This window comes from Mauremys reevesii, linkage group 3, assembly GCF_016161935.1.
Source record: "Mauremys reevesii isolate NIE-2019 linkage group 3, ASM1616193v1, whole genome shotgun sequence".
NCBI classification, from domain to species: domain Eukaryota; kingdom Metazoa; phylum Chordata; order Testudines; family Geoemydidae; genus Mauremys; species Mauremys reevesii.
Genome location: NC_052625.1, coordinates 184,856,905 through 184,883,395, shown reverse-complemented (window position 1 = coordinate 184,883,395; position 26,491 = coordinate 184,856,905). Strand labels below are relative to the sequence as shown.

The 26,491-nt window shown below is 43.6% G+C and overlaps 1 long non-coding RNA gene across 3 annotated transcripts in view; it reads right to left on the bottom strand.

Annotated features, from left to right (window-relative positions):
* LOC120402350 overlaps positions 1 to 26,491 on the bottom strand; it is a 75,215-nt gene that overhangs the window by 5,337 nt on the left and 43,387 nt on the right. For 2 of the 3 annotated variants that reach the window (XR_005597157.1, XR_005597156.1), the window contains exon 4: positions 17,782 to 17,914. The exons of the other annotated variant lie outside the window; for it this stretch is intronic. This is a non-coding gene — a long non-coding RNA (uncharacterized LOC120402350). The remainder of the gene's footprint in view (positions 1 to 17,781; positions 17,915 to 26,491) is intronic. 3 annotated transcript variants of the gene reach the window in all.

Sequence of the window (26,491 nt, the reverse complement as noted above, 5' to 3'; positions counted from 1 at the left end):
CGTTTAAACTGAATTTAGCAGCGTTAAACAGATTTAACCCTGTACCCGTCCTCACAACGAGGCCCTTTATATCAATATAAAGGGCTCTTTAAACCGATTTCTGTATTCCTCCCCGACGAGAGGAGTAGCGCTGAAATCGGTATTGCCATGTCGGATTAGGGTTAGTGTAGCCGCAAATCTATGGTATTAGCCTCCGGGCGCTATCCCACAGTGCACCATTGTGACCACTCTGGAAAGCAATCTCAACTTGGATGCACTGGCCAGGTAGACAGGAAAAGCCCCGCGAACTTTTGAATTTCATTTCCTGTTTGGCCAGCATGGAGAGCTCACCAGCACAGGTGACCACGCAGAGCTCATCAGCATAGGTAACAATGCAGTCTCCTGAGAATCGAAAAAGAGCTCCAGCATGGACTGCACAGGAGATACTGAATCTGATCGCTGTATGGGGAGAGGATTCCGTGCTAACAGAACTCCGTTCCTAAAGACGAAATGAAAAAAAACATTTGAAAAAATTTCCAAGGCCATGATGCAGAAAGGCCACACCAGGGACTCAGTACAGTGCCGTGTGAAAGTTAAGGAGCTCAGACAAGCCTACCAGAAAACCAAAGAAGCAAATGGAAGGTCCGGGGCAGGGCCAAAAACATGCCGCTTCTACGCTGAGCTGCATGCAATTCTCGGGGGGGTCCGCCACCAGTACCCCACCCCTGTCCGTGGATTCCGAGGTGGGGGTGGTAATCTCAACTATGTCTGAGGATTCTGTGGATGGGGAAGATGAGGAGGAGGAAAAGGACGACGAGCTTGCAGAGAGCACACAGCACTCCGTTCTCCCCAACAGCCAGGAGCTTTTTCTCAGCCTGATGGAATTACCCTCCCAGCCCTCCCAAGCCACTATCCCAGACAATGAAGCCATGGAAGGGACCTCTGGTGAGTGTACCTTTTGTAAATATAAAACATGGTTTAAAAGCAAGCGTTTTTTAATGATTAATTTGCCCTGAGGACTTGGGATGCATTCGCGGCCAGTACAGTTATTGGAAAAGTCTGCTAACATGTCTGGGGATGGAGCGGAACTCCTCCAGGGACATCTCCATGAAGCTCTCCTGGAGGTACTCAAAGGCCTTTGCAGAAGGTTTCTGGGCAGGGCAGCCTTATTCTGTCCTCCATGGTAGGACACTTGCATGTAGCAAGTAATCTGGTATCATTGCATGACAAAGCCTAGCTGCGTATGGTCCCGGTGTTTGCTGGCATTCAAGCAACATCCGTTCTTTATCTCGCTGTGTTATCCCCAGAGAGAGTGATATTGTTCATGGTAACCTGGTTGAAATTCAGGAATTTAATTAAGGGGACAGAGATGGCCATTCCTACTGGGCTGTTTGCCTGTTGCTTAAAAGAAATCCTTCCTTGAAGGTAGCCAAGCAGGGGGAAGTGGGGGGTGATTGGCGGTGAGCTTTTTTCACGTTTGGCTAGCAGGGATCTTCCCTGCTACCAGCCACGCGGTGGAGGGGGGAAAGGGGAGTGTTTAGCAGTGATCTTCCATGATACCAGCCACGCGGTGGCGGGAGGGGTAAAGCGATCATCCCAGAGAATTGGATGGGATGTGTAGTTTCTGCTGCTACATGTTAACAGGAAAGAAGCAGCACTGAACAGGCTTAGCTTGGTATGTGGGAAAGGAGGGCACTGTGTATATGAAGGCTGCAGAAGCCGAAAGACAATGGCTTACCATGGCCGCATGCAAGCTGAATTCTGCTGCCTGGACCTGCGTCTGTGAGATCTCTAACACCAGAGCCGCAGGCACTCAATATTAAGATGCAAAATGCGACCTTGTAGGTTTAGTGCCAGGGTCATTGGAACACAAGGCTTCTATACTTAGAATAAAGGTCCATGGTAACTCTTTCAATGAGATGGTGCTGATATGGAGTTTGTCTTTCTAAATTTGGGCTCACTAATGTTTCCCAAGTAATTTTAAATATAAGCATCCACAGCCTGGGATAAAGCCCTCAGGGTATTGCACAAACAGTTAAAAATACTAACACACAAATAACTTTCATTCTTTGTATTGTGGTAGCCCCTAAGAGCCCCAGTTATGGGTCAGGGCTCCATTGTGCAAGGCACTATACAAACACAGAACAAAACCACAGTCCTGGCCCTAAGGAGCTGACAATCTAAGGATGAAACAAGAGACAACAGATGGGGAAATACAGAAGGAAACAACAAGGCAGTTTTGATCAGCTTGATAGTCAGTGGTCTCAGCACACCAGCAGCCTAATTGTTGTCTTTAGTAGGCATCATGGATTCATAGATTCCAAGGCCAGAAGGGATCATTGTGATTGTGTAGTCTAACCTGTACTACAGAGGCCACAGAACAACCACAAAATTCTCCCATTTGAACTAGAACATATATTTGAAAATAATCTAATCTTGATTGAAAAATTGCCAGTGATGGAGAATACAACACAACCATTGGTAAATTGTTCCCATTGTTAATTACCCTCACCGCATGCCAAAGGAGAGTTTTAAGGAAAGATCTGAAGGAGGATAATGAGGTAACTTTATGGTTGATTATGTTGAGCTCTTCCCAAGAGGAGGCATGGGAGAAGGCAGGAAGATGCTTGTTTGAAATTTTAATAAATGGGAGATGGAGGTTGGCCAATCTCCGGTGGTGGTCAACAGTTCAATAGTACATGAGAGATGATAGTTAAAATAGGAATAGACCATGAACAGTCTTGAAAAAGAAGACAGAGGGCTTCTACATCCATAGTGGCTAGGATGGTGTTTTCTGGAAGATCACCAATGGATTGTAGTTTCCTCAGGAAGTCAGTGGTGTCCCGAAGAAAGCTGGGAGTGCTGGTAGCATAGGGCCTGAGGAGAGAGTCCACATAGCCAGACAATCCTGCTGTTAAGGTGCCAATGCTTGAGATGATGGGGCATAACAGAACACATAACAGAACACCACTAGCCATCACCTACAGCCCCCAACTAAAACCTCTCCAGCACATCATCAAAGATCTACAACCTATCCTGAAAGATGATCCCTCACTCTCACAGATCTTGGGAGATGGGCCAGTCCTCACTTACAGACAGCCTCCCAACCTGAAGCAAATACTCACCAGCAACCGCACACCATACAATATAAACACTAACCCAGGAACCTATCCTTGCAACAAAGCCCGATGCCAGCTCTATCCACATATCTATTCAAGTGACACCATCATAGAACCTATTCACATCAGCCATGCCATCAGGGGCTCATTCACCAGCACATCTACCAACGTGATATATGCCATCATGTGCCAGCAATGCCCCTCTGCCACGTACATTGGACAAACCAGACAGTCTCTATGCAAAAGAATAAATGGACATAAATCTGACATCAGGAATCATAACATTCAAAAACCAGAGGGAGAACACTTCAACCTCTCTAACCACTCAGTGACAGACTTGAAGGTGGCAATTTTGCAACAAAAAAACTTCAAAAACAGACTCCAAAGAGAGACTGCTGCACTCGAATTAATATGCAAATTAGATACAATTAACTTAGGTTTAAATAGAGACTGGGAATGGTTGGGTTATTACACTAATTGAATCTATCTCCCTATGTTAAGTTCTCCTCACACCTTCTAAGGGTCATCTCGATTATGACTTCAAAGTTTTGTGTTTTTTTTCACTCCTGCTGATAATAGCTCATCTCAATTGATTGGACTCTTACAGTTGGTATGCATACTTCCACCTTTTCATGTTCTCTGTATGTATAAATATCTCCTGTCTGTGTGTTCCATTCTATGCATCCGAAGAAGTGAGTTGTAGCCCATGAAAGCTTATGGTGAAATAAATTTGTTAGTCTCTAAGGTGCCACAAGTACTCCTGTTCTTTTTACAAAGGCTGTTTCTGATGTTGCATTTGGACATATGTGGTGGCATAGAGACCTATAAAGTGAATAGCTGAGGTGGGGGAAGCCAGAAAACATAAATACTGTGTGTTCAGTTTTGATGCACCATTGAGTTTTTAGGTAAGAAAGGTGTATGTGGTGGAATTATAACAGAAACAATTATATAAGCGGGTATTCAGCTGAGGCTAGCCATTGAAAAAAGCTAAGAAAGACCAGAGTAGTATTCTTGCAGCTCAATATATTTTAAATTTTTTTTTTAAATCCTGAAAATGCTTTGTACATGAGGCATTTCACTTTTCCAGGTCAGTTATATATACAAATAAATTATTAAGAACAATAGTTAATTTTCTCTGAATATAAGACTAATCCCTTCAGACTGCTAATGTGAGTGTTCTAATTACCTGATTAGAAATGCCAGAAATGGCTCTTAACCTCCACAGCAGTGAGATGCAGACTGGGTATGCTTGCTCTTGTGCATAACTGACTGCACTCTGGAGTATTACAAATGGAGGCAGAAAAGATGTACTCAAGACTCAGCGAATAGCGATTATTGTATTTTCAAATGTGCCCTTTGTGCTATTGGCTAACTAAGATTGAAGTATAACAGACAACTTTCAGAGCATGTACAGCATACTGGAATATTTGGGAGTGGAGTTAAGAGGTATATACTCTGTCATACTAACCTGACAGTTATCTGTATGATTATCGAAGCTGCTGTATACAGTAGGTTAACTGGCTTAATAAGTGCAAGTTTTACCATTCCTAAACAAGAACAGCTTGAAAAAACATAAATAGAATGCTTAGGGAAATTCCAGCACATAAACCTAATTTCTTTAAACTATGGATTGCGACCAATAAGCATTGGTCAAAATGTATTGCATTCTTATAATCTATAGGAATAAAGAGAAACCATAGGGGGAAATCCTTACTGCCCCTGTTGACTGACTGACAGCCATTTTCCACTGAGGTCAAGAGGTATCTTTCTGTTGACTTTATAGAGAGTTGGATGGCAGTTCAGATGAATCAGGAATGATCTTTGTCCACTGTGATAGCAGGTCAGCCAGTGGAGAACCCATGTAGGCACCACAGCTGTCATATCCATGGCAGGTATCCACAGAAGAGGCTAGGGATGGGGTCAGAGTGGGGAGTGTCACCTACAAAAAGGTCTGTTGTAAGAGGTTCCAAGCATAGCGTCAATTTGATGGCTTAAACCCTACAATGGAGGGGAGCAGTGGTCCATATCTGCTATTTCCCATCCCTATAATCTGCAGTAGTGAGGGTGTGTGCTCCCACAGTACTTCTCCTGGGTCAGGAATCAGAGCCTGCAGCAGAGCTAGTCTCCAGGCAACCTCATCAGTACAGGTGGCCTGAAGCAGGCTGTCTAATTGGCCACATCACCTAATTTGCTGGAGGGGCCAGCAGGCTGTCTCCTAAGACAGCATTTGCTGGCTAGTTGTGCCCTGGTCATGTCCACCACTGTGACTGCTTCTCTGTTACCTTATTCCTGCTGCTCCTGCCTTGAACCCAGCCTTGCCTCTGTCCTGTCCATGCCTGCTACCATGCTTGCTCCAATCTTTGACCTCTGGCTTAACCCGTGATTCTGGCATCTGACTCAGGCTCTGACTCTAGTCCTTGGTGCCTGATACCTGCTCTGACCAGTAAGCTAGACTGCCCTCTTCCCAGTTGGCTGATACCCTGCATTGCATCCAATGAAGGCCTGTGCCTTAAAGGTATGTTCTGGCCCTAAATAAGCTATTCCTCCTAGTTTAAATTGTACTTCTGCCGTAAATAATCCAATATACTGGCTAGATCTGTTCTTTCTTTCATAGAGCTGTTCTTTTCAGTTTCCCTCAGTTAATATTTTTTAGGGAAACTTCAAATATGGAAATATGGGAGACAGTCTCCAGAACTGTGAAATCCATTAGCTACACTAGGAATGCACCTAGCAGTTCTATTAGCTGAGTAAGGCTCTTAGGCAATTCTATCTTTTGTTGGATGAAGAGGCAGAACATATTGGCCCCATCTGGGGATTGCACAGTGAACTCAATTGGCAGAAATCTGGAAGTGGAACTCCATTACAGAAGGAAAGCAGAACTCAAGGAAACATGACAAAGCTAGAGGGTTTTAGAGGCTCTGAGGTTTGAAGAGATTAGCAGTTTGGGAGAATCTGGAAAAGGATAGGTTAAGATTCAACATCAAAATAGTTGAATTCACTGTACTTCCTGATCCCAAATCTGAACCACTTCTCCCCTTCCTGTGTAGTAATAAACATGTAATGTCCAGACCTTTTGATGACCACTGAAGATTGAAACAAATGAAGAAAAAAAAACCCCTTTGCATACTCTATGACCACAAAGTCCCTGTCTGGCTGATACTAGACTCTGCCCTCCAATTGTTTCTCTTTCTTCACATAATTACAAATCCATATGGTATACATGCTAAATGCTTTTACTCAGGCTGCTTTGGGGTAAGCATATGTTAAAGTCTATAGCACACTTTCCCCACAATAATAGAGGCAATATAGTTCTGTTAATCCAGCAAGGAGTAATACTGTATCATACTGAACAGGTTGCTTAATCTGGCCAATCTCTGATTTCTTTTTGCTTGATTAACACATTATCGAATGAAGTGAATACATCTATGAGGGTGACATTATTCCTCTATCTGATGTAGATGAAGATCACCAGAATTGTACTCTAATACAGCACACTCTTCCTTCCTCCCGTGGATTCGGCGGCACGCCTGCGGGAGGTCCGCCGAAGCCGGAGGACCAGCGGACCCGCCGCAGGCTTGCTGTCGAAGGCAACCTGCCTGCTGCCCTCGCAGCGACCGGCAGAGCGCCCCCCCGTGGCTTGCCGCTCCAAGCACAAGCTTGGCGTGCTGGTGCCTGGAGCCTCCCCTGGATACATGTGCTTACAGCTGAGCTGAGCTGAGCACTGTGAGAGCAGAGACACCAGGCTGCCTCCTGAGCCTGCAGATCAGTACACATATGCTGCTCCTATGTCCAAATGAGTTATGAACTACGGAAGATGCAAGTGCTGAAGGTGAATTTCAAAGACCCACCAGATTATTTTACCTATAGCAGCCTGTTTGCAGGAAGGAGCTGGAGTGGATCCAGATCATACAACTTCCCCACTCCCATCACTATGCTTTGCCTCATTTCCTCCGGGGCTAGTTTAGATTGTCCTTCTCCCAACGCTGGGAAACACGGCTTAGCAGTTTTGTTATTGTTACTACATTTGTGCCACATTAGCACCTGGAAGCTCCAACTGAGATCAGGGCCCCATTGTGCTAGGCACTGTACAAACACACACTAAGAAATAGTGTGGGCTCCAAAGAGCTTACCCTCTAAATATATAAAACCACGTGAGGAAAACAGGGGTGAAGTGACTTGCCGTAGGTGACACAGCAGATCAGTGGCAGACACAGGAATGGGTCCCAGGCCACCTGAGTCTTGGAGTGCCCTTTCTGTTAGACTGCACCAACTCATACAATACCAGCCCTTCTTTTGAACTTGGCTTTTGACATTTCTATATGAGGATTTAAAAACTCAGCTACCTGGAAAGAGCTGAGTACGAAGTTTAAAATGTGTTCCAAAACAGTATGTGGTGTTTGTAAATAGTCAGTTATTTTAAAGAAATCATAATTTTGTGAAATTCTAATTAATTTAGTAGCAAACATGCATGTTTTAATAATGTGCATTCCAATCTCCTCCTGTGCAAATATTTTCAAAAGGAAAAGAGTCGGGTTTTGGGAGATTTTTTTTTCTTAATTTAGAAAGTCAGTAGCTATAAAATTAAATCTAGAACTTGTGCAATCATTGTAACTTGACATTAAATATATCAAGTTGTCATGCTAAAAAATGAGTCTAGAATGACTAACAACCTTAAAAATGTTAATCTCATTCTGACAAAAAACTTGAATTTCTAAGCACTCTTCAGTTTAATGTTTGCTGCGCTTCTGCATTTAGATGGAAGTTTGACTTAGCCTGAGAATAATCAAATGCGTTTGCAGCTGTGGGACTGTCTTGGTGCTTCCCTGGTGTCTTGTTCCTTTGTTTTCTGGAAAAACAATTTAATTGAATTATCTGCCTCTTTTTTTTCTTTTTTTTTTAAAGGTGTAATATTCTACTCGCACTACTTTCCTTGACTTTGAGCACAAATTGGATTTAGAGAAGCAATATAACTAATATATATTTCTAAGTGAAGCACTTGTCACTGGATAGCCTCTCTCTTGGCTGGAGCATGATAGAACCGCAGTTGAGAGAAATACATACATCACAGGGTGGTTGGCCCCAGTAAATGAAGGTGGTCCAGTGCCCCTGTGCTAGAACAGATGCTTCCATTTGGCCAATTAAGAGGGCGGGGCAGCACCTGCAGGTCTATAAAGGACCATGGAGCCCGAATGAATCAGAGCTGCCTGAGAGAGAGAGTCAGGAAACAAAGCAGTTAAGAGCTACCAGAGCATGAAGGTGTTTCTTAGGGGAAGGATGAAGGCAAAAAGGATATCAAGAGGTGTTTACTGACTGATTTCCTCAAGCCAGAGAGAGGGGTGGGGCGGGGTGTGTGTGAAGTCAGGAGGAGCAGCAGAAGGAGGTACCTGCTGGCTCTAAGAGAACCTAAATGGAGTCATTGGGTTACCCGAGACGGGAAACTGACACAGGGCATGTTGTGCCACTGCCTGCCACAAGAGAGTACTCTAGGTGGGGCTGGCCTATGACAGCTGAGTTTTGTTTTTGTTTTACTGTATTGTAGTTCTAATGAAAGGCATTGGGGAGGTATGTCTATACTGCATTTTGAAACCCAAGCAGTGAGTCTCAGAGCCTGGACTGATAGATCCATGATTGTGGGGCTCATGCTATGGTGCTAAAAGCAGCTGTGAAGAGGCTTAGGCCCTGAACCCCGGGGATGGAAGTGGTCTCCATAGCTTGAGCCTCAATATCTATACAGCTAGTTTTCAGTTCTATACCGTCAACCGAAGTCTGTTCACCCAGGCTCTGAGACTCGCAGAAGATATATCCTTAGAGAGACCATTTCAATGTCTGAGAGGAAAAATTAGTCTTTGAGCATCTCCCAGTCCTTGGCCAGGCTGAGGAAACATGCCACTACTAGGGTACTGAGATAGACAGATGTTTCCATTCCATATTGTGGTGGTGTTTTTTGATTATATGGACACATACTGGACTATGACCCACAAACTCAGTACAGAACAGTGAAATAAGTTAAAGGATAGTAAAATGGTGGTAACTAAAGAGTGGGAATATGTCTGAAGACACTAAACTGGACTCCGGTGGATTAGCCACAAGTAATTTGATACATGCCCATACTGTCACATAGTAGCAATTGGCTTACATTTTGACAGTGATGTGTCAGGAAAAGGACAAAAGACTAACGATCTGAAGAAGTGGGTATTCACCACCCAGCTCATGCTGCAAACGCAACGTCTGTGTTAGTCTATGCCACAGGGATTTTTTTGCTTTTACAGATCCAGACTAACACGGCTACCCCTCTGATACTTAACTTTTGTTAAATATCTCTAGCATACTGTATGACTGCTGGAGAGCAGTTCAAGCTTGCTAGAGCCTCCAAGTCATCTCTAATTCTATTTAAAATGTTAATAACTTTTAAAATTAGATTTGAATGGAGTCAGTGGAGCTATGCTAATTTAAACCAGCTGGGGATTTGGTCTTAAGTCTGTGCATTGGTACTGGACAAGAGAAATTCATTAAAACCAGTTATAACTTTCCCTTTCCCTATACTTATTTACTACAAAGTGGCAAAAAAGTTGGAAGCCTTTTTGGGTTCTGAAGAACACATCTCTTTTTAAGGCAGCATGGATCAGGAACCTTTCTCTAAATTTACATCAAATTTCATAGAAAAAATTACTTTGACTGCATCAGCTGCCAAATGGTTTGCATTATAGTCCTTTGTATAGGTTATAGGAATGGGGGTAAAAATCTGGTTTATCATGAAAACTGATTTACAACACTGATCTAGATAGGCAACCAAGCATAGATCCTTTAAAGCACTGCGAAAAGACCTTTTACTAGGCTAGCTAGATGGTACAAGAGTACTGCCATCCTTTGTCACTATTCCTGGAACTAGTATGCTTCAGATTAGCATATCCTGAAATTACACCCAAATATCTTCTTCGGCTGCTAGGGAGATTTCACATATAGGGGAATCTCACAGATACTGACATTACCAGGTAATTGGGTATTTTTTCTGGCCATTCCTTAATAAAGATCACTTTAGACTAGTTTGTTGTACTCACATCTACAGCTAGGTGAAAAATACTCTTTTGGTAAAGAGACATTTTTGGGGGAAACGCCAAAACTATTTACAAACTTGGGTTGAATTCAAGGAATAGTTTCAGCTGGAAAAAATATTTTTTTCTTTAGTCAAAAAATTTCATTTCAACCATTTTGAAATGTTTCCATTGGAGATTTTTTCATGTTTGAAAAAGGGAAAGTGTTTCATTTCTACTTTGTTTCTGAAATGGCATTTCACTGTCAAATTTGGTCCTTTAAAAAAGAAAAAGTCAACTCAAAACATTTCAGTGGATTTTACATGAATGTTTTTCAATTTTTTTGATTTAACAAAATATTCAAAAATGGTTTGTCCCCCAAACTGAAAAAATCCATTATTCAGTCTTCTCTACTCGCACCCCAGAACATGGATCTAGCACAACATTGCTCTCTCTTTCTGAGTGAGCCCTAGGTGGAATTGTGTAATCCCCAATTAATCTCCCAGGCCTACTTCTGGAGGTGAACTCAGCCTGCTCTATGGGCCAGTGCAGAGTGTGATAGAGTCTGGGACACCCCAACCCTGCTCTTATTTGGGCAATTTCTGGCCCTGGAGTTGCATGGAGGGAGTTGACCCTTGAACTCTGAGTGCAGAGCGTGAAATTATTTCTGGCCCATGCATGGACAATACAGTCCCTACACCAACCCAACCCAAGGACTAGGTACAATCAGGACCTTTGTTTTCACTTCATTCTGCTCTGGTTTGGATTATGTAGGGCTAGGAATTGTTGTGGAGCATGAAACGCTTAAAGATAGGAAGGAGGGGGCCATAATGACACCAAAATACTGAGTGAAACAAGTGGTTATAGTCTCTTGGCAGAAAACAGTGCATAGTGGGTTCTTTCACCATTTTGCCTCTAAAGAAATAGATGACTTCACTTCCCAGTGATCCTGAACCATTTTGTCTTTCTAAGTAGGTTGTCACAGAAAATATAATTTTAAGACTATCATGTATAATAATGTATTTTCCAATAAAAATATCATTGTGTGGAAGACTTTCCTTTTTATATGTTGCTGATTATGTTTAACAGTATTCAAGGTTTGTATGTGAACAAAATCTTGAAGCCTGATTTAGTTCAACAGACTGCCTGGAAGATCTAGAGCTTGTATTAATATTTTGATTAAGGCTCTTAAGAAAACCCATTTTGGTTTCACACATGACTTTGTTTTTATGGACCCAGTTTCTCAGGAACTGAGCATCTCCTGTGATATTCTGTGCATCCTCAGCTCCCATAGCATCAGTAATCAGTCATACAACACCCTCATTTCAGGCTGCCAGCGCCTATGAGTCATTCTAATAGCACATAAAACATCAATTACTTTTAAATTTTTTGTTTGATCCACTAAGCTTTGATCCTGTGCACTCTAGCTAGACCAGGTAAATCCAGTAAACTATATTTTAACCCTCACTCTCCGTCTCTTGATTTCTTCAGATCAAGACTGGATCCCTTTCTGGAAGATATGCTTTAGTCAAATGTAGGGTGACCATATTTCCCTATACTGAATACAGGACACCTGGTAAAAATAACTCGTATTCAAGCAAATACGATGGCAATCAGAACTATGCAGTACAAACGTTCAAATTAACATCAGGTTGACTGAGCCCCTGCTAAAAAGAAATTCTGCACAGTTGGATTCTTTTTATTTACCTTCTTATCTTTAAGGCTTCACGGTTCACATGGGGAGGGGTGACACATACCCCTACCCACCCCCTCACCCCCACACACACATGGAGAGAGGTGACACACACACACACGCTCTCACACAAGGGGGTGACCAACTGACCTGACCCTCCCTGACCAGTGCTCTCTGCCCTCCATGCCTGGCTGAGACCGCAGGATGAACCTGCCTCTCCTGGTACCTGGTGTCACATCATCCTGAGGCAACGTGTGTGTGGGGGGGAGGGGGACATGCAGAATCACATGCCATTCCTCCAGTTTTCTGCCAGGGTTCACACCCGAATGTGGCCAGCAGCAGCCTTTCAGCACTGTGCGGGAGGGAAGGGACGAGAGCTGCTTCCAGCTGCAGAGGCGAGGAGGCGGGGGGAAAGATTACCTGGCCCAAGTCTTTGCAGAGCTCATCTCTTCTCCCATCCCTGCCCTCCCCTACCCCGTGTGGCTGGTAGCAGCATATCCCTTCCTGCCCACACAGTGTGTAAAGGCAGCTGCTGCTGGCCACCAACATAACCCATCTGTCTCCGGCTACAGTACGGGCAGGAAGAGGTTAAGCCCTAAGTATGCATTGTGAACCAGGGCCCAGGGAACCTGACTGCAGGGGCTTCAGAGAACCCAGCCAGAGAGGTGGCTCAGCAGGGGAGGGTGCCTAGGGGACGGAGCAGCCTGCGCTCCCTGGGGGCAGGACCCAGGGCAGCGGTGTGGGGGTGAAGAGGGTGCTAAGCCCCTGCCGTGCGGGCTGCTGTGGAGCCTGTAGGTTGGGGGTGTGAACAGGCTGGAAATTGCTTCCCCCCATCCCCGCCACTCCAGAGCTTAGCTGAGGGGCAGCGAGGCTTCCCTGTGCCAGTGCGGTGTGGGGCTTTGGCACATGCAGGGCTTGGCTTCTCCTGGCCAGTGCCCCGGGCAAGAGGGTCTTGGGGTTTCCTGGGGTGCCGGGCCAGCCGGAGGAAGTGGGGGAAGGAAGGAACCTGCCAGGCAGGATATTGGTGAGCTGAGTGCTCCAGCTGGGGGCTGGTTCTCCGCACAGCACCGGAAGTGAGACGTGGCCCACCGGTGGGGGGGGGAAAGGGGGGAGAAGAGGAGGGCGATATGGAGGAGCAGTGGGGTGAAGGGGAAAATCAGGGAGAGGACAGTGAGAGGGGGAGCACGTAAAGGGATGATGGGTGGGCAGCAGAGGCAACAAGTAACCGGCCACTGCCTGGGGCCTGCCCGCACTCACCAACCATCACAGCTTGCAGTGCACAGCCAGCACCAGCTGGAAACAGGACAGGGGGCGGGGCCCTGCTGGCCATAAGTCGGCATGCAATGGGGGCTGCACTGATGGACCAGCAGGGGGAGCAGCTGTCTCCGTGTGCTGCATATTTGCCCTGCCACTAGCCTTGCACACCCACCCACAGGCGCCAACTTTCGTTGGCGCCAGTGGGTGCTCGCACCTCCTGGCCACGCCCTGACTCTGCCCCCTCCCTGCCCCTATTGGACCCCTCCCCAAATCCTCTCCCCAGCCCTGCCTCTTCCCCGAGCCTCCCGCATTCCTCCTCCTCCCCCTTTCGTCCCAGTGCTTGCAGAGCACCCACTAATTTTTCCCCATCAGTGCTCCAGCCCCGGAGCACCCACGGAGTCAGCGCATATGCACCCACCCCATCATGTGCCATCTTTGAGAGCGGTATTCCATATTTCATAGAATGGGAAAACCCAATATCAGCTTATAATGGAAACTCAGGTGCTCCCTTAATTACAGGGAGGTACCACTTTGCAATAATTACAAATAGAATAAATAATAGAATAGAAACAAGCCTCAAATCTGGCTCAGTGAGCTGTTGACAGGAGAGCCTGTAGAAGAGCTAGCCTCACAGTTCATTAGCTAGTTCCATGGACCAGAAGAATCTATATCTTCAATCACTGTCCATATGGAAGAGCTGTACTTTAATTGGAAAAGGCAAACAAAATAAAACGCACGCTGCAGATCGAGTGGATAAAAAAGATAAAAAAGTGGTGTGAAAAATGTATTAAGTGGAGAGAGACTGCTGAGCTTTAAGGAAGGCCGAGTAAAAGTAAAAGGCCTTTCATATTCTGTTTTTCTGGAATTCACTTTAAACTGCTGCTACCATATAATGATTCCTACACTACCATATTGCTAAGGACAAAGTTTCCATCTTCCTATGCAGCTGAATCTTGGATTTTGCTTGCGGTCACAGCTCCCATTGAAGCCAATGGCTTTGGGGAGCCACGGGAAAGGTGTGGAGTCTGTCCCATCAAGCTGCTGGGCTGGGGCCGAAGGATCTTTGTGCTCTGCTCTGAGGTGAGCAGGTTGTAAGTATGGCTTTGAAAATTATACTGAGCTCTGTCTGGAACTTGAATGCCCTTTAGCTGCAAGTTCATTCAGCATTGGTTCGGCTTCACCCACTGCTGACATTGGTCATCAACAGGTGAGCTATTTAATCATAGACTAGACTTCTTGCTCTGTCCCCTTTGGATATGGGGGAGAAGGATGGCTTCCCCGGGCACTACGGAACTCCTGAGAGCTACTTACTGGGTAGCCCCAACCATATAAAAATCCTCATTTGCTCAATAGTCATTCTGCTGGGGATAAAAAGATCTCAGTGCTCCTTTATATGAAGGCCCCTGTATGCTTCTCTGTAAGTGTTATAAAGGCTTTAAACGAGACAAAAAATTTGCCTCCACTTTAACACCCCTTTACATTACCAGAGCGCGTAGTGGTCTTAGTGTAAATGAGAATCAGCTCTGAAAGTATCTCTCTTCTAAAAGCAGTTTACTTATGTGTTTTCTGCAAGTTCTGTCTGTATTTGTTTTAAGCATTGTATAAGAAACTACAAACGTCCCCCCCCCAAAGAATTTACAATCCTATCAAATCAGACACAGTAGATGGGATGCAAATGGAAGCCCACAGGAGAGAATAACTAGACTGAGTTTGTTTTAGTATTAATAGTCATAATTGACACTGACTCAGTTCTTATATAAACTTATTTTCAGTACATTCATTTCTTGGAAAAGTGTATTTCATCTGTAAATGTAAAGGACATTCAACTGTCCATTTTTGAATGTATTTACTTTGAAAAGAACCTTGATAAAACATGACTTACAAACAGGGCCGGCTCCAGACCCCAGCGCGCCAAGCGTGCGCTTGGGGCAGCGTGCCGCGGGAGGGCAGCAGGCGGCTCCGGTGGACCTCCCGCAGACATGCCTGCGGAGGGTCCGCTGGTCCCGCGGCTCCGGTGGAGCATCCGCAGGCGTGCCTGCAGGAGGTCCACCAGAGCCGCGGGACCAGCGGACCCTCCGCAGGCACGTCTGCAGGAGGTCCACCGGAGCTGCGGGACCGGCAACCGCCAGAGCGCCCCCCCCGCGGCGTGCCGCCCTGCTTGGGCCGGCACAATTCCTAGAGCCGCCCCTGCTTACAAAACAGCTTTTTGCAGCCTTGCTAATACGGCAGAAATGTGCCTTGTTACTCCATATTTTCTAAACTGAAGATGTAAGAATTATACACTGAAATGTGATACAATAATGATGGCTATAAAAAATCCATACCTCAAGTAGCTAATTTTAAATAGTGAACCAGCATTCCATGTTAGGCTAATAAATGTATTTTCATATAATCCAGTTGTCATCAAAACAGAGTTAAGTGAAATGGAGTTATTGTAGATTATTGCTGAAGTCCTGGGCATGGATAATGAAAATTATTGTATGGTATTACAGAAAGAGTGCATAATTTTTACACTGTAAATATTTAATTGAGCTATTTCAGTGCATAGCATACCATCTAATTGCCCTGTGGGTAATTTGCCAATGCACTTCCCCTGTGCCTTTTTTTTTTTTTTTTTTTTGAAGTGGGGAGAGAACACACACAAACAAGTGACCTGGGCAAATATCAATTTAGTTAAGATAATTGCAAATGGATAATTTCCTCTCTTGGCACGTCTATAAAATCTAACAACTTGAGGTCAGTAAATAGCTTTCTAGTGTCTTCTCACCTATTTCCACAGCAATATTGGGGATCTTTTTTTCCAAGCTTTAGCTGTAACTGCCTACGTGGAGATGTGTTACTCTGCCTGTTTTCTTCCTGAATAAGGTGAATTTAAGTTAAAAATGGGTTTAAAGTACTATAATAGACCCTGAAACTGGCATTGCTGCATTTTCAGTAGGGGGCTGAGGTGCTATCACCATTGGACAGAGGATGTTTGGCTGGTAGAGAGGGACTTAGCTATCTCTCAGTCAGACATGTGTTGAGATGGAACTAGGAGTGCCGTCTTGTGTGAGTGGAAGAAAGAGGCAGCTCTATGGAACAAAAAGATAAGGAGAGCCTGAGGAAGACAAGAGGTGAGAAAAGCCTGGGTAAGTAGGCTCTCATCTTGAAGGAGAGGGGACAGTAAGAAAGATCTCTGTAAAGTAGTCAGAGAAGGAAGCCTCCAGATAATCCTGTTTAGAGGCAGCCAGGCTAGGACGCAAGAAGGGAAGTCAGAGTTTAGGTGCTGGTGCAGAGTTTGTCTACAGAAGTGGGAAGTTGTCACATAGGTCAATTATGGTTAGAAAACTCCAGAGCAGGAATCGGCAACCTTTGGCATGTGGCCTGCCAGGGTAAGCACTCTGGTGGGCCAGTCTGGTTTGTTTACCTGCTGTGTCCACAGGTTTGGCCGATCGCGGCTCCCACTGGCCACGGTTTGCCGCTCCAGGCGAATGGGGCTTGCGGGAAGTGGCAGCCAGCACATCCCTCAGCCTGTGCTGCTTCCCGCAGCCCGCATTGGCCTGGAGCGGTGAACCACAGCCAGTGGGAGCTGCGATCAGCCAAACCTGTGGATGCGGCAGATAAACAAACCGGACAGGACCACCAGGGTGCTTACCCTGGCGGGCCAGATGCCAAAGGTTGCCGATCCCTGGGCTATACGATAGTTTCTGGATACCAATTCTATGCAAAACTCAACAGTTTGCGCATGCAAAGACTCACACAAACCTTTTCTTCATTTAAACTGTATGAGTTTATAACAGCTGCATTCTGCTGGTGGTGGTTAGATATTGGAGTGGACCCAAAAACTCAAGTGAAACTTAATCGTTTCACTTTGATTACATATCAGCACCTGAAAAAGCGAGGTTAACTCAAATGCACATGAATGTAGCCAAACTTCTATATCAGTCTGGGTGGGTCGTTTTATTTGTAATTCAATCTGGTTTCAGTTTTTCATGTAGTTTCAAGTTTTAGCACCAGAGCAGAGTCCGTGGATTTTGGTTTATGCATATGTGTCTCTGCAGTTGTATCCTCTGACCAATAGTCACTCACTGACACTATGTAATCTAAGTAAGATTTCTCATTTCAACTAGCACCCTTTTAGCGTATCCCTCAAACTTTGACTTTCTGAGTCAGGGATTTAGCCACCTCAGTTGTGCCATGCTTATGATCAATACCAAGAATGCAATTTTGACTCCTCATTCCAAACCCAGATTCCTGCTTTCTCTATGATCATTCCTTAGTATACTAACCCTTTTTCTATGAGCCTACTTTTTTTTTCTTATGCAGATTCTAAAAAAGAAATCTGCCTCAATAGTAGCAAAGTTCCCACCCCTTAGTTTTTTCCAATAGCACTTTCACAGCCAAGGAATTTAATAAACAAAACAAGTAGTCTCTGCAGACAGTCTTTGCAACCAGAATATGGGCCTTTAGCATGGAGAGAATCCTATCTCCAAACCACCTACAAGTCTGCTCATGTCCTGGGGTAGGAGAGTGACATGAAGACTAGGCCCATATCGGGAAGAGAATAAATACATAATAGAAGATCATATTCTTTTATTAGGCAGCTGACATTAGTTGTGAAGTGTTTCTTGGAAACTGACCCCTGTGCGTGCCACTTCAGTCGTTTTGTTTGTTTGTTTCTTATTTTGTTTTTAAAATACTGTCAAATCCAAATAAAAAATACCTGTAACTTGGGTCTCAGGGCACTTGGATATCAAAGTCCATCCATTTTTAATTCTCCTCTTTCAAACACTATTCAGGCTTTGGTAGCTATGATCTAAGTTTCCTCCAGTTGAATTCCTTCAGCACTGGAACTCCTAGAGGGTGGTACCAAGAAATTCCTTAACAATTTAGCTTGGGTGGCCATTACCTGCGTGTACAATGGCGCTAAGGGGTAAGTATTTGGCAAAATGAAGGTACATATTGCTGACCGGTATTGTCTCATCACTATGTCTTTGTTCCACCTCCCTCCCTCCTTCCCCCACTCATTTCCCCCCCCTTGTAAGCTCAGTGTTTGTACAGCACCTAGCACAAGGGCACCTTGATCCATGATTGAGGCTCCTAAGTACTACAGTAATACAAATAAATACTACTAGTAGAAGTGCATTAAAATATTTGCATCATGCAGCTATTGCATTATCAAACTCATTGATTTATTCTAAATAGTGCAGAACAAGCCGAATTTCAATTGACCACAAAATGCTCTTTTCCGGCAGTTCTTCACTGAGGGAATCTCATTGGAGTGTTTATTGAATTTGCAATCAACAAAAGGATAGTGACTCTGGAAGAAATGAAATTACAATGAATCTATTACTCAAAGTCAGGGTTTAAGGTCCAAAGGGACCTCTGGCTCATCTAGTCTGACCGCCTGTATATTACAGGCCACCAACACCACCCAGCACCTGCGCGCTGAACCCAACAACTGAAATTAGACCAAAGTCTTACAGCCCACAGAGGTTAAACTATTGTATCTCATGAGCAGGCACCAAGAGGGATCTCCAGACCTGGTCGAATAAAATATTTTCAGGCTTCCATGTCAAAGAATTTCAGGTAAACCGTAATAATTGCACTTATGAAGTGTTTTTTCATCCATTATCTAATGAATCCTCACAACTCCCAGTGTGAGGTGTTCTTATTAACCCTGTTCTTTAGAAGAAGATGAAACTCAGGCAGTTGATTCATGATTTCCCAAGGCTACACAGGGAGTCACTGTCAAAATCAAGACTGGAACTCTGGTACACGTGGATGAAAAATGGCCTGTTTTGGGGGGTGTCAGATTATATTTTAAATATTGAAAAGCCTGTTGAATACATCATTAGATTAATATTACTCACTGCCTCCTACTCCAGTGCCCTATTTCACACCTCTCTCTCTATGATGTAGTGCACCGGGCTGGTCTACTCAGCGGAGAGGTTGACTTGCCACTGAACTCCCATGTTAAAAATACAGCTCCAGGTTTGTAGTGGGACATTATGAAGCTGCTGAGAGGAGGAAAGGACTCACAGATGCTCTCGATTTATTGGAACTGTCTCTCTGTCCACTCAGTTACTAATCCCACAGGATCTACCACAGATTTAGGATTTGGTTGACTAGTGGTACAGATGCAGTGGGGTGTATGGCTGGCTCCAGGCAAGGCCTGTGAGGATTATTTGTTACAGCAACACATGGAGGCCTCCCCTGAGATCTGGGTCCCATGTTGCCAAGCTCTATACGTGTATATACCTAGAGACAGTCCTTGCCTCAATTTGCCTACAAGCTGAATGGACAAGACAGACAAAGGGTGGGAGCAAGGAAGTATTATTATCCTCAGTTAGAGACAAGGAACTGAGACTCAGAGCGTAAGCAACAGAGTGGGAATCAAATCCAGTTCCCCCGAGTCCCAATCCAGTGCATTAACTACAAGCCCATCCCTTCTCTCACAGAAAGACACAGTGCAAGAAAATAATCACTAACAGAAAACTTGCTGGTGTTGAAGGATTTGAGAACCTATGACCTGTCTACTTTAATATAGCAGCTGGAAAGGCAGAGGGATTGCTTCCTGAGTGGTGGTATGACAAAGGTGTTTCCTTTCCCCCACCAAGCTGAGCATATTCTGCTTCTTAGGGGGCGGGGACAGGGAAAAAAAGGGGATAGATAGAGGAGAATATCTGGTGAGGCTCAGTGGAGCTTCCACATGTCACCTTTTTGAAGGACACAATATATTTATATAAATATACTTGGATTCCAGGCATATCTATTATGAATGAGAAATAAAAGAGTTTATTTACACAGAACATTTTAAAGAGGATCTAGTACATATTTAAGTTATAGCATAGCTGGGCTTATTCTCATTCTTTGGAAGGCAAAGAAATAACTGGTACTGGCAAAATGTTATCTAGGATACAAGGATCATACATGGAACTGATAAGAATGTCCTTAATTAGGCATGAAATCCTTGTAGGTTGCTTCCATTAAAGCTGAATGCAAGCTTGAATGCTTTTCATCATCCATACATGATCCTGGCATTCTTATTAGCATAGAGAGGTATATGAAAGTAAACAAACTGCCTTTGCAAGCTTGCTCAGACTTTTGTAATCATTACTTTAAATCACTTGTACCTTTGTTCATCTAGCTATTCATCTTTCTAGGGTCTGGATGGTGCTCACCACTGTAGAGTTTTAGTACCTAATGTAAATCACTTTTTTAACTTCAGTTTGATTTCAGTTTTCAACCCCTAAAATTTGCTCCCTTGTTCAATATGTTTGTATCCATGGCAACAGGAAGATGTGCATACTCTATCTCAAATATGGCCACACTAGAAAATCAAGTTGATGAATTCGTAAGTGCCTTGCATGTCGACTTTAACTGTGTTTCAGATGTCAACTATCATAAGCAAGAAATCAAATGTGCACTGACTGTCGCTGGCTGTAGTATTACATTTCTGTTTCAAAATGAAAATCAAAGTACTGCATCTTTATTTATTAAGTGCTAATGCATTGCTAATAAGAAAACTTAACTTTCCAAATGAAATATGTTTAACAATTACGCAGAATGCTCTAAAGTGCTCTCAGCTTAATCAGTTTGTTTTCTTCTTTCCTTTTTACCATGGTTGGAATTTAACAACTGGAGGTTGGTTTCAATAAAATCCCCAGCTCTAAACAGCCACAAACTTTGGAGGTAGATTTGAGATCCAAACATGGATCCAGATCCAAATTTTATGGCTAGATCCATATGCTGGGGTATGAACAAGGGGAGCTGTGGGCACTCAGTACTTCTAAAAATCAGGCCTCTTAAAACTCAGCACCTAAATAGTACCTATTTACCTAGAACATGAGGACCTAGAGTTCTGCTAATGATTCATCTACCCATTTCTTCAATTAAGGACAGGAAGAGCTCCCAATCCATAGCCCTGGGGTGCCTGAGTCCCTGCCGATGGACATTTCTGATCTTCTTAGGGCAAAAAACCTTCATGCAATTGGCGGGGAGAGGGGAAGTAATGACTTCCTAGACCTTGTTTATACTATACCTCCTTGCCAGAAGCTGGGAATGGATCCCTTGATTATCTGTTCTGTTCATTCCTTCTGAAGCACCTTAGCCACTGTTGGAAGACAGGATACTGGGCTAGGTCTGACCCAGTAGCTGTCCTTATGTTATGTTCTTCTAAAAAGAAAAAAAAACCATTTCCCCTTTGCAGGGTGCCTTTAAAGGAATGGCATAAGGAGAATGGTACATTGTCTTCCTCCTTTTCCTTTCTTTCCTTCCTTAGATTCATACAGTCTAAGGCAGTGCTGGGCAACCTGCAACCTGCAGGCCACATGCAGCCCATCAGGGTAATCTGATTACAGGCTGCAAGACATTTTGATGATGTTGACCATCTGCAGACACGGCTCCCTGCAGCTCCCAGTGGCCATGGTTCGCTGTTCCTGGCCAATGGGAGCTGCGGGAAGCAGCGGGCCACAGAACTATTATATCTTTCTCTGCTAGACTCTCTGTTGAGCTGGGTCCATGTTTCCTTCACATCCTCGTATGGATGCTGTACGCTAACTAGCTTCCTTTGCATTGGCTTACAATGTGTATTTTACATGTGAACCAGGGGCAGACAGGTTTATTAGATCCCTCACTTGACTCTCTTTAGATAAATACTATGAAACTAAGTGTTGGGCATAGTGTGTTTGTCAGGCTTTGAGGGTTCTTAGGGTCATTCTTTGCCAATCCTATACCCCTGCCCCCAACCCCTACCATCTGATGAGATACATACTGGAAAGTTCCACTGGGTTTTCTGTCCCCCACAGACACATTCATGGATTATTTTTTTTTTATGAGATGGGGCAATCTAGCCTGTTGTTAAAAGTAAACCTTATAGCTACTATTTTGTTGAGCCAAAATTGGAGTTTCCCCTGCTGGCCCAGTAGCAATTAACTGTCTTTATTTTCAGAAGCTCTGTTATGATTGAGTGGTCAAAGTGCATATGAAAGAAGTAAACAAAAATAGCAGGTTAATCTCCACTTCATTAGTAGGAAAAAATTCAATCCTATGCCTGAAAGAAATCTTCAAGTTCCTAGAAGGTATTACAGGCACAAGATAGCAAAGCAAAAACCACAAACCCTGTAAAATGTCAATATCCTATATTAAAATTAATTATTGGGATTATTGCTAATAAAATACAAATTGATTTTTGAAATGAAGAACAATTTAACTCAATACTGTAGAAATTTTGCTTCACCAAGTCAAAGGGGAAAACGTAAGAAAACATGCACAGTACAACATACCATAAATATTGTATTTAGGTAACGAGTGGTTCTACCCACATATACATTTTAATAACCAGGGGTTTTAATGGTGTAGAGTTGATGCTTAGAGTACAGCAAAATGGAAAGGAGTGGAGTGGATCTGTAACTGGGATAGCCATATCTCAACAGAGAGTATATGGCTTGTGGCTGCACTGTGCCTAATGAATGCCAGGGTTATTGCTTCAAATTTACTCCCATCCTGTTATCTATCTTTTATCAATGTTATCCTGCTATTTGTGGATAACGTCCTGGATTATCCAAAGATAAGATTGTTTCTCAGTGTGAAGAAGCATCCTTTACAGTGTAATGAAGTTAGAAAAAGTCCATTTTGGACATTCTTCATTCTTTGTGTAAAGGAGCAGGAGATGTTGACATTGCAAGTTTTTCAACTTTTTCAAGGATCCTAGAAGTTGATTACTTTCACGTGGAGATAGCCAGATAAATGTTGAACTGTTCATTGTTAATGCCCTTCTTTTCCTAGCAAGTGTTTTTTCTTCCATCCCCATCTTCTTGTCCTTTTTTACTTTCCCTTCCCTTCCACTCCACTGTTCTTCCTCATTTTGAGTCTTTGTGTTCAAAAGCCAACGTCTTTTATTTAATGTGCATCTGTAAAGCAGTACCAAGGCTGACATTGTCACAAAAGGTCTCTGGGTGTGGGTTCATTTTTGGGATCCCATATTGAGAAACCTGATTTTCAGAGGTGCTGAGCACTTGCAGCCCTCATTAAAATTAGGTATGTGCACGTAGAAAAAACAGGTGAAAGATATCTTGCTTTTGGCCTGAGATTTGCAAAAATGATTAGTGATTTTTGGCTGCCTCCATTTCTGTGTGTCAAATTGATATATCTAAAGGACCCTGATTTTCAGAAAGTGCTGAGCACCGAGCCTCCGAAAATGAAGCCCCTTTGAAGTGTCTTATGCTGGGCAACCAAGATGACTAATCTCTTTTAAAAATCATGGTTTGAGCTCCCTAAAAATAAAGTGCCCAGATTCAGAGCTATTTTTGAAACTGTTTGGCCTTAATGTGGAGCTGAAGATTCTATTTTCCCTGACCAAGAGGGAATAGTGGTGTATCTGCACTTGAAAATAAAGAATGATCTTTTGACCTCTTAATCTAACTCCCTCATGAAAGGTAAGCTATTCCTATTTCTCCTCTTAGATAGCTTTCCCCTCCCCTTCCAGAGATTTAAATTGTGATGGGGTATACAAACCCTACATAGAATCATAGGGTTAGAAGGGACCACAAAGGTCATCTAGTCTAATCCCCTAGCAAGATGTTAGATTTGTTGTATCTAATCCATCCAAGTCAGATGGCTATCCAGTCTCCTTTTGGAAAACCTCCAGCGAAGGAGCTTCCACAACATCCTTAGGCAGTCTGTTCCATTGCTTTTCTTAGAGTTAGTTTTCCTGAGATTTAATCTAAATCTGTAAAAAGCAGCAAAGAGTCCTGTGGCACCTTATAGTCTAACAGACGTATTGGAGCATAAGCTTTCATGGGTGAATACCCATTTCGTCAGACGCATGTGGTGGAAATTTCCAGAGGCAGGTATAAATATGCAGGCCAGAATCAGTCTGGAGATAATGAGGTCAGTTTAATCGGGGAGGATGAGGCCCTCTTCTAGAAGCTGAGGTGTGAAAACCAAGGGAGGAGAAATTGCTTTTGTAGTTGGCTACCTATTCACAGTCTTTGTTTAATCCTGAGCTGATGGTGTCAAATTTGCAAATGAACTGAAGTTCAGCAGTTTCTCTTTGGAGTCTGGTCCTGAAGTTTTTTTTGCTGCAGGATGGCCACCTTAAGATCTGCTATGGTGTGTCCAGGGAGGTTGAACTGTTCTCGTACAGGTTTTAGTATCTTGCCATTCCTAATATCTGACTTGTGTCCATTAATCCTTTTACGTAGGAATTGTCCAGTTTGGCCGATGTATATAGCAGAGGGGCATTGCTGGCATATGATGGCGTATATTACATTGGTGGACGTGCAGGTGAATGAACCGGTGATGTTGTGGCTCATCTGGTTAGGTCATGTGATGGTGTTGCTGGTGTAAATATGTGAGCAGAGTTGGCATCGAGGTTTGTTGCATGGATTGGTTCCTGAGTTAGAGTTACTATGGTGCAGCGTGTGGTTGTTGGTGAGAATATGCTTCAGGTTGGCGTGTTGTCTGTGGGCGAGGACTGGCCTACCTCCCAAGGCCTGTGAAAGCGAGGGGTCATTGTCCAGGATGGGTTGTAGATCACTGATGAAATCTGCTATGCTGTAGTTTGAACCCATTACCTCTTGTCCTGCCTCTGTGACAAGGGAGAACAACTTTTCTCCATCTTTTATGGCAGCCTTTCAAGTATCTGAAGACCATTATTGCATCCTCCCTTAATCTCTTCTTTTTCAAACTAAACATACCCAGTTCCTTCAGTCTTTGCTCATATGGCTGCATTCCATCTCTTTGATCGTCTTTGTCATTCACCTCTGGATCTTTTCCAGTTTCTCCACATCCTTTCTATACATTAGGGTTGCCAGCCCTCCAAGATTGTCCTGGACTCTCCAGGAATTAAAGATTAATCTTTAATTAAAGATTGTGTCATGTGATGAAACCTCCAGGAATACATCCAACCAAAATTGCCAACACTACTATACATTGGTGACCAAAATTGGACACAGCACTCCAGCTGAGGCCTAACCAGTGCTGAGTAGAGTGGAACTATCACCTCCTGTCACTTGCATGGTATGCCTCTGCTTTTTTCTTTTATTATTATTATTATTTATTTGCAACAGTATCACACATTGGCTAGTAAAGGGTTAACAAGGTGTTGTGGGCTCAACCAACCCTACCTTGCCACACTTTAAGCAGGTGCCAGGCTTGGGGTGGAGGATTAAAAAGAGAGAGCACAGATCAGTTGGGGGATGAATAGGGAGCAGAGCAGTTCTCTAAGGGCTTGAGAGACTGTGTTCTGCTAGAGCCTCCCTGTAAGAAGGTAGGCCTGTTATGGGACTATTGGTTTGTGACATACACTGCTGGTGCTGAGGAAGTCTACTGTATGTAGAGGCTTGCCTGATAGGGGTGACAGATAAAGACCTTTAGTTTCTTTACACCTGGTGGTGATTTGTCCTGAGCCCGGAAGTGATGTATTAATGGAAGGGAATGCCCTTCTAAAGTGTTAGTGCAACCTGTAGCTGCTATTAGATTATAGAGTTTTCCTCCTGTAAGGACAATGGTTAATCAATTATACCTTTTAGAAAACTTTGCTGATAAAAATATGGCAATTAACTCCTCCCCACAACATTTCTAATAGTGCGAAGTGAGATTAATTCTTGAGCTTTAATAGAGGATAAGTAGTTATTGAAAATCAAGGACACATAAACCATGCCAATAACACCTCAAAAAAAGCAGAGGACTTGCTTCTTCTTTCCCTCCCCTGATTATCTCAATGGTTTCTTCCTTTCATCTTATTTCTTCTCTATTCTTTCTCAGTTCCAAGCAATTTATCTTCATCAGCCTACAGTTCTGGCAGTTTAATTCCAGCTTTAATCAACCATAGTGGAAATTTCTTGAAATACAGTGCTGGTTCACAGCTCATATTTGACTTATTTTGCTTAAGGTAATTCTTACCCAAAGCCAGGACTGTATTTATACCCTAACTTTTCTACCAATAATATCTTTATCTATGAACTGGCTAGAATACCATGTATATCAACATTAGGATTTTTCTGACTAAAACTAATCTTGTTAAAACCTGGTATCCTTTAAGTAATTCTTGCTGAATACTGGCAAGAACAGAATCTAAACTGCCTGTGATTACAATGATGTGACAGATGTATGTTACCAGTCTGCCTGGGGCTTCAGGTGATTAGGCTGAGGCCGCAGGATTTTTAGGAGTGGAGATGCAGGAGCACATCAAGTGACTAAGTTTAAAGCTTTATTAACCAAATAACATTGGTGAGTGCTGGGTGCTTTTCACATTACTTAAGGGAAGGAAGAAAGCTTTAGCACCCAAGCCCTAACCCACTTTCATACTCACACATGCATAACACAAGGCTGGCCAAGCCAGGGTGTAACGTAAGAAGAGGGGGGAAGGGTAGACGGAAGTTCTGTTCTGTGCACAGGCCGTCTAGGGTCCACTGTTGATCTCTGAC